This window comes from Orycteropus afer, unplaced genomic scaffold (assembly GCF_000298275.1).
Source record: "Orycteropus afer afer isolate SDZICR_OR568_19922 unplaced genomic scaffold, OryAfe1.0 scaffold00432, whole genome shotgun sequence".
Lineage (NCBI taxonomy): Eukaryota > Metazoa > Chordata > Mammalia > Tubulidentata > Orycteropodidae > Orycteropus > Orycteropus afer.
The window spans coordinates 1,316,402-1,331,655 of record NW_006922019.1 but is presented as its reverse complement, the minus strand read 5'-3'; the positions used below and the strand labels follow the sequence as shown (position 1 = coordinate 1,331,655).

Below are 15,254 nucleotides of genomic sequence, written 5' to 3'. Positions count from 1 at the left end.
CCATCCCATTTGTGGTATATTCTTGTCAGAGTGGCACTAGGTAACCAGAGCAAGTATCTTTAGGGACATCCTAGATCTGATTTTTTGTCATGTCCAGCACCAAGCCAATTTCTCTGGGAGACCAGTTATCATTCTGACCACTAAAAGCCTGCCCTGATGGGGTCAGTCCCATTAAACGATGTGGGTGAGAATAGGGGACATAGTTCCCCAAAGAATAAGCAGGTTATTATTGTTAGGAGAAGATGGGAGTTGACTTGGAAAGCAACTAACATAGACTTTCAGCTGATTAATTGGGGGCAAGTCTGGACATTGCCCAGTGCTTATGTTGCTGATGCTCTACTGCATTTGCCACTATTGATCCTCCCAGAAATTCCCTACTTGTTCTCAACCCTGAACACCATCAGAATGCATCAAAATGGAAAATTTTACACTTACAGATGCCCAGGAGATTCAGGTTTAGTGGGTATAAGGCTGGGGCAAGGGGCAGGAAGCCAGAAGTTTACAAAGCTTCAGGGGGACTTTGATGCAAGCAGCCCAGATCGAGAGCCATGACCCTAAGCTTCTGTGACTTCTCTCCTAGCTAGTTCCTTCATTCCACAGGTATTCATTGAATGAATCCTATAGATCAGACACACATATAGGAGGTGATCATGTCGAGGTGGACAAGGCAGACAAATTCACTGCCCATATTGAGCTTGGAGTCCCTGCATGTTCCAAATGATTAACATGCTTGGCTGCCAGCTAAAAGGTAGGAGATTTGAGTCCATCCAGAGAGCCTCAGAAAAAAGGTATGGCAATCTATTTCCAAAATCTCAGCCATTGAAAGCCTTATAGAACACAGTTCTGCTCTGACACACATGGCTGCCATGAGTTAGAGTGGATTTGACAACAACTGTTTTTTAATGGAGCTTATATTTTAATGAGCAATGTGGAGAGAGATAGAAAAATACATTTTTCAAAAGATTTCATGTAGTGCTATGGTTATAAAGGAGATAAACCTTCTGATTTATCTTTTGTGGTGATGAGTAGGAAAAGCAATAGGGTGGTCAAGAATGGACATTCTTGGTAAGATGGAGGAATAGGCAGACAAGCTACACAGACCTTCTTCAACAAAGAAAAGAAAAACCAATTGACAGAGATACAGAATATAATCCTGGAGCCTTGACCTTTGAAAGGAAGTATACAGAAGTGGATTAGGCACCAACTAGTGGAAAAACCTGAATGAAAACAGTGAGTACAGAGACAGTCAGAGCTGTGGACTGTCAGCTACTCTGATGGGACCAACAGCCTGAATATTTCCAGGTGGTGTTAGGACCTGAGAATTGACCTTAAGATCAGTCCCAGTCACCAAGGGCTGCAGGGACAACTGCTCTGGTGGCCTATGACTAGAAAGGGAAACAGCAAGGAGGGAGACAACCTGAGCTGTGGACTTTCAGTGGTCTGGAGGGTGAAGCTATTTTGATTGTTTACAAGTGGTGGCCATTTTGGATATTTAAAGTGACAGAAGGTGCAGTAGTTTTGATTGTTTATAAACTGTGGCCATTTTTTATATTTAAAGTGACTGAGGGTGCAGCCATTTTGGATGTTAATAGGTGATGGCCATTTTGGATTTCAAACTGACAGCATTCTCATTTGGATTCCAGGGACCTAAGAATAGGCTGCGTTTGCCAAGGATGGCAGGGACCAGGAGTCTGACAAGAGGAAAGGAGACAGGTGGTGAGTGTATAAGTGCTGCCAACTAGCAAATAGAGGAGGACGGCACAGTACCTTGCTTATGTAGATAACATCCAAAGAAAACAAAAATTGTGGGCAAGTCACTCCACAGCATACAGTCATCAATTAAATATAAACACAAAAATGCTTCAGAGACAACACAGCACCACAGACCACACAAAGAAGCGAGATAAAGCAGGGGGAAAAAGGGATCAGGATACAGACCCAAAACATATCCCTGAGGAAGACACAGAATTGGAACTTCCTGATAAGAAATTCAAAAGAATTACATTTAGGTACCTTCAACGAATTGAGAGACAGATCAAGGAAAACACTGACAAAATTGAGGAAAACACAGAGAAAACCCTAGAACAACTTCAAAAGACAATTCAAGAACAAAATGACAGAATAAATGAAAAATTAAAAATGATACAAGATCTACAGACAGAAATCCAGAAGATTAATGCTAAATTTTCAGAAATAGATAACACACTAAATGAGCAAAGGAGTAAAATTGAATCAATGGAAGGCAGAAATAGTGAGATTGAAGGCAAATACCTCAATACTTCTTCGGAAAGGGAACAATCAGAAAAAAGATCAAAACAAAATGAAGAAAGCCTAAGGATCACATGGGATACCATCAAAAGGAATAACCTACATGTAATTGGAATTCCAGAAAAGGAAGAGACAAATGAAACCACAGAGAAAATTGTCAAAGATTTGTTGGAAGAGAATTTTCCTCGTATGATGAAAGATGAGAATATATCCATTCAGGAAGTCCAACGAACTCAAACAGGATAGACACCAAAAGAAAATCACCAAGATATATCATTCATCAAACTCACCAAAACCAAGGACAAAGAAAGAATCCTGAGAGCAGCATGAGAAAAATGAAAAGGTTTCTCAGCAGAAACCACACAGATGAGAAGACAGTGGGATGGTATATATAAAACCCTGAAAGAGAAAAATTTTCAACCAAGAATTATATACCCAGCAAAACTGTCCCTCAAATATGATGGTGAAATTAGGACATTTCCAGATAAGCAGAAATTAAGAGAATTTGTTAAAACCAGACCAACCTTATAAGAGATGCTAAATAGAGTCCTTTGGACAGAGAACCAACAACAGCGAACAACAACTGACCATTAACACACATGATGACATAACCTAGAAACCAACCCAGTTATGCAAGTATCCAAAGTAAATAAGCCTACAAGATGGTAAACAGGGAACCAAGACATCAATTGACAAATGAGGACAACTACAAATCAAAAAGAGGGAAAAAAATGTAGAGTTACAGAACTTCTCAATGGTAGGGAAGTCAAGACAACTACAAAATAGAATGGACTGTTCTAAACTTGGGGAAAAAATTATAAATCAGAGGGTAACCTCAAAGAAAAATGATAAACCTTCACATCAAAATTAAAAAGAGGACCAGTACAAATATTTACCAAATACTAAAACAATAGCAATGAAGGAAGTAATAACATGATTCATAAACAAAACGAGCTCAGCACAGAAAATTTTATGGAACAAAGAAATCAACACCACGAAAAAGCACATAACAAAATGACAGCAACACATTTTTACTCGTCAATAATTACATATCTGACAAGGGACTTAGCTCTAAAATTTCTACAAAACTCCAACACCTCAACAATAAAAAGATTGACAATCCAATTCAAAAATGGGCAGAAGACATGAATAGACACTTCACCAAGGAGGATATTCAGGTGGCCAGCAAATACAGGAAGAAATGCTCATGATCATTAGCCATCAGAGAGCTAACACATCAAAACAACATTGAGATACCATCTCACCCCAGCACTAATGGTAAAGTTCAACAAGAGAGAAAATAACAAATGCTGGTGAGGTTGTGGAGAGATTGGGACTCTCATACCATGCTGGTGGTCTGTAAAATGATACAACTACTGTGAAAAACAGTATGGTGATTCCTTAAATAGCTGGAATTAGAAATACCATTTGACCCAGCAATCCCATGACGAGGTATATATCCTAAAGAAGTGAGAGCCAGGACAAGAACAGATATGTGCACACCCATGTTCATCGCAGCACTATTTACAAGAGCAAAAAGATGGAAACAATCTAGGTGTTCATCAACAGAAGAATGGACAACCAAACCATACATACACACGATGGAATAAGATTCAACAGTAAAGAATAATGTAGAATCTGCAAAACACCACATAACATGGATGAACTTGGAGGACATTATACTGAGTGAAATATGTCAATCACAGAAGGACAAATATAGTATTAGTTCATCATTGTAAAAAGTCAGGGAAAGGTTTATATATGGAAGGAAACTTTCTTTGTTGGTTATCAGGAATGGATGGGGAAGTAAGGGAACACTGCAAAAAAAATATTAATTGACCTATGTCACTTTAGTTTTGTATATTTCACTGTACATAAATTGTATTCCAATAAAATACATTTAAAAAAGAAGAAGAAGAATGGATATTATGAGAAGGTGGTGAAAATCAGAAGGTGCAGACACAGAACAATAATGATCTTGCTGTACCTGAGTAAAGAGAAAGATCTTGTGGCTGATCTGAGTAAGGAAGACGAGAGATGAAATGAGGTTGGGCCAGATCACACTGGGCACGGTGGGCAATGAATAACAAGGGGTACAGATTTATTGTAAGTGCAGTGGGAAGTCTCACTTTCATCTCTTATCCTTGCACTGTGTGGTAGTTAAGGTTGGCTGGGTTATGGTTTTGACTGCCTTGGCAGCTGGATGTAGTTATTCCCTGTGATGTGATTGTAATCACCTTCCTGATGTAGTCTGATGTGAGCAGCTAAGTAGTTGAAGGGGCATTACTTTTGGGTGTGGCCTGCTTCCAGTATATATGGCAAGTTTTTGGAAAGGTCTTGAGCTTTTTGGCACATTTTGGAACAAGCTTCCTACCACTCTTGGGATTGTTCCTGGACTAGAACCAGTGGCCTGTCGTTTTGCCTGCTGATTTGGGGATTGTGCCATTTTACCTGCCGATCTTGAGTTTGTCAGCCTCAGCAGCCAGCAGTTACATGAGTTAGAAGAAACCTCTAGCTCCAGTGAGCCTGGAATGAGAGGCAGAGCTGAAGCCCAAAACTGAGGGACCTTCCCTCAGCCCCTAGAGCCAGCACTCTGAAATCAGACTTCTGGCCTCCTAAGCTGTAAGAGAATAAGTCCCTGTTTGTTAAAGCCATCCAATTTTCGTATTTGTGTTATAGCAACACTAGAGATCCAAGACAAACAGTCTCTATATCTTTGAGCTGCTTTTTCTCCACCTGCCGTTTGAGTGTTACTGCTTCTCTCCTTAGCTCACTGTTCTCATTCCACCTGGGGGATCTTGGTCATTCTCAATGGACAACCCAGACTCTCTCCCGAACTTTGGGCTGACATATCAAATGTCTGCTGGACTCCATGTGTAGACCCCACAGACACCTCAAGCCTAGCTTATCAAAGCCCTCCAGAATAAATTCCCTTTAATCAGTTCCACATCCTGTGCCTCTAGTTGTTGTTGTTGTTGTTATTTGCCATCGAGTCGGCCCCGACTCATAGCGACCCCTCCTTGGGTTTCCAAGGCAGTATCACTACGGAAGTAGGATTGCCCAACCTTCCTTCCGAGGAGTGGCTGGTGGGTTTGAACCGCCAGCCATCTAGTTAGTTATCAGCATTACCTGATCCCCAAGATCTCCAAGCTGGAAACCTGAGTGTCATGGCAAGTTCTTTCCTCTCTGATTTCCTACAGCCCATCAATTACTGGTATTTTTAACCTCCTAAATATTTCTCTAATCAATGTTTTCCTCACTCTCCTGTCTCCCACTGTCTTAATCTAGATGACCCCAGCTCTTCCCTGGATTACCACAGCAGCCTCCTAGTCAGTCCCCCTTCCTCAGGCTTTCTCCCCTCAAGCACACTCTTCACTGACCTCCAGAGTGATCTTTCTAAACGTAATTCTGCTCAGAATCCACCCAGAAAATCCAAACCCCTTCCATGTGTGGTACCAGTTAATCCATCAGGTCAGCTCCAACTCATGATGACTCCATGTGTGTCAGAGTAAAATGGTTCTAAACAAATGGCTGACTTTTCAGAAGTAGATTGCCATGTCTTTTCTTCAAGGAACCTCATGGTGGACTTGAACCTTCAACTTTTTGGTTAGCAGCTGAATCCTGAAGCATTTGCACCACACAGGAACTCCCAAGGGGTAGTAGAATCCATTTTTCTCCCTTCCTTTCCTGTTATCCTTCTTGGCCTGGTCAGATAGCTAAACTAGGATACAATAAAGAAGCCTTGGAAAATGGGATTCAAAGTAGAGGAAGGGAGGAGAGCCATCATAACAACATGTGGGAGAATGCCAAAGAGAACCCCATCTGTTTTATGAAACATCTGGGCAGCCACAGGACTTACAGTTCCCAGCCATTGCAATTGGGCCTCTCAGAAAGGATCCAGGCAGGAACCATAATAACAGTGAGTGTATTGAAGAAGGAGAAAGAACTCAAGGGATCCAGGGACTTTTGGGGAAGAAAAAGCAAAGAAGATCCAAAGGTGAGAGGTGGTATTTCCGAGGATCTGTGAGGGGACTGTGCAGTGGTACAAGCTCCTGTGTCAGAGGATATATTCCTGTTATTCCTGTAAGGAAGCTGGGAAAAGGAGCCCAGGTAAGGAGAATCACCTCTGAGCCTTCACTTGGCCTCTAGATACTGTGAGGTCAAAAACCTGAACTGGAAGAGAAGCAGTACCTCCTGCTCTTGTGCTCTGTGGGTTCAATGCTAGCACTAAGGCTGCTTGATAATATACCCCTCCTCTCACCAGGAGAGAGTCCTTGGGTGGCACAAACAGTTAAAGTGCTCAACTGCTAACTGAAAGTTTAGCAGTTCAAACCCACCCAGAGGCACCTGGGGGAAAGGCCTGGCAATCTGCTTCCACAAGATCACAGCCTAGAAAACCCTGTGAAGCAGTCCTACTGTGTACACGTAGGGTTCCCAAGAGTCAGTTCCACTGCAACAGGTTTGGTTTGGTTTTAGTTTTCCTCTCACTATGAGGGGGGTCACAGTGTCCCAAAGACCTTCCATGAACTGCTTTCCTCCCACACATCGCTCTCCAGCCTCATCTCTCATGGTCTCTAGAATTGAATCTTATCCTTCTGTAGAGGTGGCTTGCTAATGGTTACTTGTACACACCAGGCTGTTTTCACTACCTGCAATGATCTCGCCCTATTGATCTCCTCCTTTCCCTGGCTAATATCTACTTCTCCTTACGGCTGAAGTAATTTATAATGGGGAAATAATTCACATTTTTTGGGCATGAAGCAGTCCTGGATTAGAATTTCAGCTTTACTGTCTATTTAAACAGCCATTTTATCTGTTTTGTTATCATGAATATGAGGTTTTAAACCCTTCTCTTCAGGTTTTTTGAAGCTCAGATAACCTACATAAAATACTTGGCATACAATGTTGTTGCTGTTAGGTACTATTAAGTTGGTTCCTATGTATAACATGAAAAAACACTGCCAATTCCTGTGCCATCCTTACTACCATTGCTATGTTTGAGCCCATTGTTGCAGCCACTATGGCAATCCATCTCATTGAGGGTCTTCCTGTTTTTTGCTCACCCTCTATTTTACCAAACATGAAGTCCTTCTCCAGGGACCGATCCCTCCTGATAACATGTCCAAAGTACCTGAAATGAAGTCTCACCATCCTTGCTTCTAAGAAACATTCCAGCTGTATTTCTTCCGAGATAGATTTGTTTGTTCATCTGGTAGTCTATGGTGTATTCAATATCCTTCACCAGCACCATAATTCAGATGCATCAATTCTTCTTCAGTCTCCCTTGTTCATTGTCCAGCTTTCACATGTGCATGAGGCAATTGAAAATACTATGGCTTGGGAACTCAGTAAATATTGGTTCTCAGTTCTAGAGTCATTGAACAGCTACTATTTGTTAGATGCTACCAAGAGTATCTGATAGCACTGTCTTTTCTTTTCTTTCTTGCCCCACCTTTACTGGCTCCCTTGAGTATAGGTCTCATGTGTTATGAATTGGAAGAGATGTATTTTCCATGCAAAGTAATAGGCAGGAGCTCTCATTTACTGGGTGTTCACTATGTGCCCAGCCTCCTCTAGGTGTTTTCAGTAGTCTCTCAGTTAATGTTCATGATGACTCTTGGAGGTCAGTATTATTAATCATTATTTTCTTTATGAAGGAGCCTTGGTGGCACAGTAGTTAAGTGCTCAGCTGCTGACCAGTCAGTGGTTTGAACCCACCAGTCACTCCATGGGAGAAAGATGTGGCATAAAGATTTATAGCCTTGGAAACCCTATGGAGCAGTTCTACCCTGTCCTATCAGGTCACTATGAGTTGGAATAACTATGAGTCGGAACTCATTCTATATATGAGCAAACCGAGGCTTTAAGAAATTAAATAAATTTTCTGGAGTCACACAGCAAGTAAGTGATAGAGCCAAGATGGAAATCCAATCTTCTGGATTCCAAAATCCATGTTCTTTTGACTAGACTACATTTCCTTCATGAACTACTATTTAATAGTAATAGTAATAAAAAACAGTTAGTGATTCCATGCACTCTGGGAACTATTATAGCTCTGTACATGTATTAATTAACCTCTGCAAACATCCCAAGAAGTAGTTACAATCATTATCCCATTTTACAGGGCAGGAAACTGAGGCATAAAAGGTTAAATAACTTGCCTGGATCATGGAGCTGAATCTGTGTGCATTGTGTGTATGTGTGTGTATATATATGTATTTTGAATTAAACTGTATGCCCCCAAAATATGTGTTGAAATCCTAACCCCTTTACCTGTGGATGAAATCCTGCTTGGAAATAGTGTTTGGTTTGTTATTTAATTAGATTATACCAAGGTAAGATGGGTACTAAATCTAATCACTTCTGAGCTATAAAAGAGCAGATTACACACAGAGGCATGCACCCACAGAGGGGGAACACAGACACTGGGTGTGAGGATCATCTACAAGCCAAGGAACAAAGGAACACCCAGGACTGCCTACAAGAAAGGAATCGACATAGCAGAGACCCTGCTTTGGGCTTTTAGCTTCCAAAATGGTAAGAAAATAAATTTCTGTTCTTTAAAGCCATGCACTTGTGATATTTCTATTACAATAGCACTAGGAGACTAAGACACTATGTCTATGTATGTGTATGTACCTAGTCATTGAATACTAAAGTCTTCATTGTATCTTTCTTCAATGAGTATATGGTCAAATGCTCAAATGGGAGAATACTGGAAACACTTTATAAACTGTGATATGCCACAGGAAAATAAGCTGTTATGTTGGCATTCAAGTAAGGGGAAATTCTGAGTGTTCTCAGGGCTTGCAAACCAGTGAGCTAGGGCACTGACCTCCTGCAATGCTGTATGTGCAAGGGAGGCTATCACCCCAGGGGACAGGCTAGACCTGAGGGTCACAAGGAGGGTGAAGGAACAGGAAGACTGCAGTTTGTCACCCTCCCTAGAGAGCCACAGAATCAGAAGCCTTACAAAGATGAGTAGCAGCCCAGGAGACCAAGGACAACCTCTTCCAACCAGCAATACAGAGCTGACAACTTTCAGGATCCTTTGGGAGTGTGTCACCATGATGTCACCTTGTTTACGCCCCGCATGGGAATCAGGCCCCACTGGGGCTCCAGAAACTGCTGGTCCCAGACAGCACAATTACAAAGCTTTTTACGTTATGCTCCAGACTGGTAGCATCTCCCCATCCGAAAGTCATTCAGAAGTAAATCACAGGGTTGTTTAATCTTTGCTCTGATTCTGCGATTTAGAAGTAATTCTGTGTCCTCTCCCCTCAATCACCAGGCATGTCACCACTTACATACAGAGTGGAAATCACTCATGCAGACAATATATCCATCGAGAGGCTCTTCTACTCTCTTTACTGAGGGAGTGTGCAGGATATGTTGGTGAATAAGAATGATACAAATTGTACATTTAAACATAAAGTGGTACTTTTTCTGTTATATACATTTTACCACAATAAAAAAAGAAGACAACTTATATGGTCCCAGTTGCTTAGTAACTAAATCTAGTGGGGAAGAGGGACACTTAAAAAGCAATGAAAGGAGATCCTGGATAGAGGGAGACCAATGTGGAGGAAAATTCAGAATCATAAAAAAGACCAGGTTTACTGGTCTGAGAGAGCCTGGTGAAACCCCTAAGACTATGGTCTCTAGTTATCCTTCAGGTCTGGAACTGAACTCACTCCTGTGGCTTCCAGCCAAACAATAGACAGTTGCATAGGGTAAACATTTACATCAGGTAGATACACTCCTTCACGAGAGAACAGACAGCAGTATTTGTTCAGGGAGATAGCTCACGGGGCAGGAATGCAAAGGAAAGAAGGACACAGGGAAGAAGTAACTACAGGGAGAAAGTGGGAAGAGAGCTGTTACGTTGTGAGGAATTGCAGTCAATGTCATGAAACAAAATGTATATGAACTGCTGTATGAAAAATGAATTTGCTCTGTAAACTTTCACCCAAATCACAATCTAAAAAAAAAAAAAAAAAAAAAAACCACCAATGAATTGTAGGGCTTATAAAAGATGTATAGAGAATGAATGCAGGAGATCCAAGTTAGATTCCTGGCCAATGCATATCAGTGGAGGCTTGAATGTTGCTGTGATGCTGAATAGGTTTGTCTGGACTAAGACAAACCAGCAAAGCCTGACAATCTACTTCCAAAAATCAGCCAAGGCAAACCCTATGGATCATATGGTCTGCAACCGATCATGGGAATTGTGCAGGAGTCCCCCCACCCCCCCAAAAAAAAACCCACTGCCATCAAGTTGATTCCAACTCATAGTGACCCACTTTGGGTTTCAGAGGTGGTAAATCTTTATGGAAGTAGATTGTCCAGTCTTCTTTCTGTAGAGTAGGTTTCAACCACCTAACTTCTGGTTAAATGCCTTAGGCACTATGCCACAGAAGAATTTTATTCTGTTGTGCATGGCATTGCCATGAGTAGGGGCTGACTTGACGTCAGCTGACAACAATGACAACACAGAGATCCATGGGGGCCTATGACAGGGGTCCCTACTTAGGGTCCAGGAATTGATGGTATACGCATTGAGATGTTTCAACAAACAGATGGTGCACTGGAGGGACTCACTTGTCTATGCCAAGAAATTTAGAAGACAGCTACCTGGTCAACTCACTGAAAGAGATCCATATTTGTACCCATTCCAAAGAAAAGTGACCCACAGAATGTGGAAATTATCAAACAATATCATTAATATCACATGCAAGTAAAATCTTGTTGAAGATAATTCAAAAACGATTGCAGCAGTATATTGAGAGAACTTCCAGAAATGCATGCTGGTTTCAGGAGAGGACATAGAATGAGGGATATCATTGCTGATGTCAGATGGATCTTGGCTCAAAGCAAAGAATACCAGAAAGATGTTTACTTGTGTTTTATTGACTATGCAAAAGCATTTGATTGTGTGGCTCATAACAAATTATGGATAACATTGAGAAGAATGGGAATTCCAGAACACTTGATTATGCTCATGAGAACCTATACATTGGCAAGGAGGAGGCTGTCGTTTGAACAGAACAAGGGGACACTGCATGGTTTAAAATCAGGAAGGGAGTACTTCAGGGTTGTATCCTTTCACCATACTTATTCAATCTATGTACTGAACAAATAATCCAAGAAGCTGGATTATATGAAGAAGGTGGCATCAGGATTGGAGGAAGACTCATTAACAACCTGCAATACGCAGACGATGCAACTTTGCTTGCTGAAAGTGAGGATGACTTGAAGCACTTACTGATGAAGATTAAAGACTACAGTCTGCAGTATGAATGACATGTCAACATAAAGAAAATGAAAATCCTCACAACTGGACCAATGAACAGCATCACAAGAAATGGAGAAAAGATTGAAGCTGTTAAGGATCTCATATTGCTTTTTTCCACAGTCAACACCAAGGGAGGCAGCAGTGAAGACATCAGATGATGGTGCTCACTTTGGCAGCACATGAACTAAAATTGGAATGATACAGAGAAGATTAGCATGAACCCTGTGCAAGGATGACACACAAATTCATGAAGCATTCTGTATTTTCATACAAAGAGAGTTTCTCTACCAACATGCTTCTGATCAAACATGCCAAATGACATGAGGAGGACCCCTTCATTTGTAAATACTGTGATTATAAAATAATAATTTTTGAGAACCTCAGCCAGCACATTGCAGACACTCATTTCAGTGATCTATTGGTGTGAGCAGTGTGATGTACAGTTCTCCTCAAGCAGTGAACTCTACTTACATTTCCAGGAACATAGCTGCGATGAACAGTACTTGTGTCAGTTCTGTGAACATAATACCAATGATCCAGAAGATTTGCATAGCCATGTGGTAAATGAGCATGAGTGTAAATTAATAGAGTTAATAAGTGATAAATATAACAATGGAGAATGTGGCCAATACAGCCTCTTAAGCAAAATTACCTTTGACAAATGTAAAAACTTCTTCGTATGTCAAGTATGTGGTTTTTGGAGTAGCCTTCATAAAAATGTTAACAGGCATGTTGTAATCGAATATAACTAAAATTTTTCCTCGTGTTTGTGATGACTGTGGGAAAGGCTTTTCAAGTATGCTCAAATATCGCAAACATTTAAGTTCACATTTATCTGAGGGGATTTATTTATGTCAGTATTGTGAATATTCAACAGGACAAACTGAAGATCTTAAAATTCATCTAGATTTCAAGCATTCAGCTGAGTTACCTGATAAATGTAGTGACTGCTTGATGAGGTTTGGAAACGAAAGAGAATTAATAAGTCACCTTCCAGTTCATGAGACAACTTGATTGTCCTTTTTATTTTAACTTAGATAATGGCAATGTGAAATAAATTCAGCTTTTTTTTTGAGATGTCAAAATAGATTATTTTAAAGATAAGAGAATTACTTGTAACAAGTAACAACTTTTTTAGTTGCCCAATTTTCTTGGCATTGCTACATTTTCAGTGGTGGCTTATTGTATCTTAAATGTAATATTTTCAATTACATGGTTAAAAAAAAGAGAAAGACATCAAATAAAGTATCACACTGGGCAAATCTGCTGCAAAAGCCCTCTTTGAAGTGTCAAAGAGCAAAGATGTCTTCTTGAAGACTAAGGTGCGCCTAACCCAAGCCATGGTATTTTCAATTTCCTCATATGCAGGTGAACTGGACAATGAACAGGGAAGACCAAAGAAGAGTTGATGCTTTTGAGTTGTGGTGCTGGTGAAGAATACTGAAAGTACTATGGACTCCTAAAAGAACTAACAAATCTGTCCTGGAAGAGGTGCAGCCAGAATGCTCCTTGGAAGCTAAAATGGCCAGAATTCCTCTTACCTACTTTGGTCATGTTGTCAGATGGGACCATTCCCTGGAGAAGGATGTCACACTTGGTAAAGTGGAGAATCAATGAAAAAGGGGAAGGCCCTAAACAAGATGGATTGACACAGTGGATGCAACAATCGGCTCAGTATAGGAAGGATCATGAGGCTGGCACAGGACTGGGCAGTGTTTCATCCTGTGGAACATAGGGTCACTATGGGTTGGAGCCAACTCCACGGCACCTGACAACAACAACAACAAGCCAGACCCAAAAGGACAAATATTGTATGATCCCATTTATATGAACTATCTGGAACAGACAAAGAGACAGAAAGTAGATTAGTGGTTACCAAGGGCTGGGGGAGAGGAGAAAATGGGAAGTTTTTACTTAATAGGTACAGAATTTCTATTTAGGGTAATGAAAAAGTTTTGGAAACATAGTGGTGATGGTTGTGCAACCTTTCTAACATAGTTAATGCTATTGAATTGTACTCTTGAAAATTGTTAAAATGGCCAATTTTGTTATATATAGATACATAAAACAACAATTCAAAAAAAGAAAAGGAAACATTCCTGAGCAGAAAACCCACACAAAGATGATGGATTATTAGTAGTATTTCCAAAACACATCAATTCTAGTCATTCTGGATGGGCAAGGAGGTTTTTCAGATTAAGGAAATATGTTACCTTCATTGCAAAGCTTGTTCTCTTCCCTATAATCCAAGCAATAGCCTGTTTATTCTCCCAAATCTGGAGGCCAGCCAACTGCCATGTCAGACATTAACCCAAGAGCTAGTGAGGATAGCATTCAAAGATGTCTCCCTGTTGGTGCTCAAGAATCCTCAGAGTGCGGGCTCAACGTTACCTCCTGAGTCTTACCACCAAGCTCAATCAGTTGCTTTCTTTTCTATCCATCTGCTTTCTAGAATGTATATATACATATTTAAATTGTGGCCAATATATATTTATAATAAAATATTTGCCATTTCAACATTTTTTCCATATAATTCAGTGACATTGAATTCATCTCTCGATTGTTGATTTTGTTTGCTATGTATCTTAGCACTTACTTTTCTTATAGACTTTGGTTTGCAGGTTCATCTTGAGGGTGCATTTATACTCTTGATCACTTTAATCTCTTAGCTGTACCCCCTCTTCCCTGCCTAGCAATTTGTGGTTGCCTCCATCCAGCCTCTTAGGCTCCTAGTCCAGAATTAAATCTTATATTGCTGCCTTGGGCTTCTATTCAATATTGGACTTTCCATCCTTATAGGGGAAAATACAGATCTAGGCACTAAGAGTCACTGGAAAAGCTGGCCAAGGTCTTGATTTCTCCATTGTTCAAGGAGTATACCTTTATAAGGCATAGGCTCATAACTATCCATTGAAGATTTCTTGGCTTCCTTTCACAGATGCTATGTATATGTGAGGGAGCTCTGGTGGCGTAGTGCCTAAGGCATTTGACTGCTAACCAGAAGGCTGGTGGTTCAAACCCACCAGCCACTCCTCAAAAGGAAGGTTAGGCAATCTACTTCTGTAGTGAGATTGCCTTGGAAACCCAAGGAGGGGTCACTATGAGTAGGATCCGATTGACGGCAATGGTTGTATGGGATGTATATGAGTGCAAGCATGTGTGCGTTTGTGTTTATGTGCAAGTGTGTGAATAAAGGGGACAACCTCCCTTCCCCAGCCCCTTATTTGAAGCAGTGGACCCAAGTCTGATCTTGAACCTTGTTTGGTATGTACTTTTTCTTCAAATTTTACACAAAAGCAGATTCCTGGTCATCCATGTGTGTTTCTCCACCTAGAGTCCTGAAGGCCTATTTCCCATTTATGTTTCTGCTTCATATCTGCTCCACAGTGATATGTCTCATATTCTTTAGGGTAGCTCTGTTTCTCTTTCTCTTTTTGTGCTTTATTATTTCACATATTTAGAGCAGCTTCAAAGCATCACCTTAAGACACCATCTTGAGAAGTCCTTTGCATGTACTTCTGTTAGAGCACTTGTTACATGGTGTTATAATTATTCACATGTCTGACTTCACCAATTACTTGAAGTCATGAAGTAGGTGTCAAAGCCAGGCTTTGAACCTACATCTATCGATGTCTAGAACACTAAGTGTTTTGGTTACCTAGTACTGCTCTGACAGGAATATACCACAAAT

General features: G+C 40.7%; 1 non-coding gene and 1 pseudogene across 1 annotated transcript; both read left to right on the top strand.

Annotated features, from left to right (window-relative positions):
* The first annotated feature begins 6,061 nt into the window (after positions 1–6,061).
* Positions 6,062–12,577, top strand: LOC122151398 (annotated as a pseudogene).
* Positions 11,724–11,830, top strand: LOC122151400. Its single transcript, XR_006164133.1, has one exon. It is a non-coding gene; the product is annotated as a U6 spliceosomal RNA (small nuclear RNA).
* Positions 12,578–15,254: the final 2,677 nt, after the last annotated feature.